A 2,905-nucleotide genomic window follows, 5' to 3' on the forward strand; every position below is an offset into this window, starting at 1 on the left:
TTATGAACAATATTTTTAGAGCGTATTTATTTATGAATCGAAAAAGTTGTGTGTGGGAAATAAAATTCCTTTGTTTTTGTTTTTATTGAACGCCAAAAATACTTTGTACAGTCAAACCTTGGCAATTTTAAAGTTCTTATTAATTGTTTTAAGTTTTTAAAATCAAGGTAATATATTGTTGAATTGTTATTTATTTAGTTAAAATAATTTAAGTTTTAAATATTTGACATTTTTGTTTTTTTTAAAAAATAACATAATAAAAGGAAAATAATATACCAGTTTAATGAAAATAAAATGCTCAAAAGGTAAAAGGTTTTCAATTTACTTAAAGAATATAAAACGTTTATTCAAAACGTGAATTAAAAAAAGTTGAATGTCAATAAAAGACACAATAAACATTTAAACTTAAAAAATACCAATCATTAGTTATTTTTATAAAATAAAAGAAAATGATTATAAAACAAAATTTTCTTCTTTGACAACAATTGAATTGAAGACGATATAATTTAGTAACTTACTTGTAGACAATATTTTTGTATATATATTAGTATTATCTTAGATATACTAATTAAAAAAATATTTTTAATGTATGTATCAAAAAATACAAAGTCAATTAAAAACACTAATAAATAAAACCAACAAAAATAGAAAGTACACACTTTTACATATGTCTAAAATTTATATTGAGTAAGTTACTATTTTTGAATATGGGAACACGTCATTTCACTTCTTAAATGTTTAAGTCTGTGTTGATAATGTTTGGTTGTTACACGACATACCATCATCAGAGATATGTATAGAACTGCCACTTTTGATTTAAAATTCTATATTTAATATTGTATTTTCGAAGAATTTTTATAAAGCGGGGTTTGTTAATTGATTATATCAAAAATCGTCAAAACCACAACAAAAACACCAAATAATATATAATTAATTATTGAATTAAAGATACATTTATTAAAAATTAATATCGTTATGTGGTTTGGAAGATATATTTATGTTTAATCATTTTTGTTTAAAATCAGAATAAAGTCGTTTTTATTTAAAAATATCATTTTTGTTTAATGTATGAAAAAACACCAAAAATAAAAACAATATATTGTTTTATAAAATGAAAAGTTTATTTTTATTGTTTATTTTAATTTGTAAGTTTTATTACAAATTTAACATTATAAAAATGAAATAAAATAATAATTAATCAATCCAAATCTGTTCTTTTTCTTTTTTTGTTAATTCTATTCAATAAACTGCTTAAAAAATGTCTTTTCTTGTACTTTCTTTTTATTTTTTCGTTTTTTACAATTTTAGATTCCATGGTTATTGGTTTCTTTGTTTCTTGTTCAATCTGAGCTCTTTGGTATTTTTCAAATGGTGTTATTTACATTTCTTCATCATTTTGGGTTTCTTCTGCTAAAATTAAATATTCTTTTTCATTTTTTTCTTTTGGTGTTTTTGTTTTTAGATTTGTTGTTGTTAAATAATCACACGTATCTCTATCCAACTCTTCAACATTTTTTAAATCTTTCTCATCTTTTGGGTTATGAATTTTTAAAAATTCAATTTCACTTAATGAACTTGAATAATTATTGCTATCATTCAAAATATCATCTGTTGGTACTTCTTCATACAATTTTTCTGATCCTAAAGAACACAAGACTTTAGAAATACCGTCTAAAAACTTGTCACTATCAATTAACCCATCAAGGTACACATTGGTCAAATTATTAATTTGGATATTTTCTTTTGAATAAGTTTTTCCTGGTCTGTTAATATGTCCAAAGGTTTTTAATTTATTAAGTCGTTGAAATTCTTCTTCTTCGTTTATTTTTACTGTTTCTAACCATTGCCACTGTGTTGGCTTCTTTTTTCCAATTCTCTTGAAAACGCATTGTGATAACTTTCAGTAAAGTTGTTGGTTCTTGTTGACTGAGAAAACTGACACCACATTTGAGGTGGGTATATACCATTTATCCACACCTTTTCAAAATAATTATATAATATATTCAGATCATCGTCATTGATCAAATTTGTTGCAGCTTTCATTTTATTAAATTGTTGTACAATTTCAGTACTACGACAAAATGCAATTGATTTGAGTTTTCCGACTTGTTCACAAAACACCGCGTCGTGTTCTAATTTTGATTTCATACCATGTGTTGTACAAAACCGCAAAATTGATTGTCCGTAATGAAAAAGGCATCCTTTGACAGTTGTTTGTGTTTTATTTTTTAAAACGTTTACTATTGCAATTTCGAAATCTACCATCGTTATCGTGTGTTTATCAAATAATTTAATACCAAATTCATTTCCAAAATTTATAATGACTTCTATCATTTTTTCATATGTAGATTGTAATTTGTTCATCAACAAACAATGAAATAAACGAAAACATTGCCCCTGACTAATCAAACCATGTATTGTATAAGATTGGTAATAAGGAGTTGGAGCGGCTCTAAAAGTTCCATCCATAAGAAAGGTGTTAATTGTATTAAGATTAAGCATTTTTTCTTTATTGACAAATATTGACATAATATCATCTTTGTAAAGCAAATACTTGGGATAGAATTCGTGTTGTTCAAGATATCCATTTGTTGGTCTACTTTCTTTTGCTTTTTTCGTGAACAATTTGTTCGCTGAAGACATTCTTCCTTTATACTTACCATAATCAAATCCCTGCATTGCAGCAGATCTTTGCAACAAATGATTATGATCTTGGACACGTCTTTCTATGTCGTGAACCAAGTTAATTTTGTCCAACTGTTCAGATATTGCATGGTTGTGCTCACTTCCGTTAACAAAAATAGCTTCTTCGAATTCCAGCAAAGCACTTTCTTTTTTAAATTTAGTAATTTTAATTTTAACTTTGCAACCAGTTTTACTACTTGAACATTTGTAAGTATTTAAT

This window comes from Entamoeba invadens (genome assembly GCF_000330505.1).
Source record: "Entamoeba invadens IP1 unplaced genomic scaffold scaff_1105074725903, whole genome shotgun sequence".
NCBI classification, from domain to species: domain Eukaryota; phylum Evosea; order Mastigamoebida; family Endamoebidae; genus Entamoeba; species Entamoeba invadens.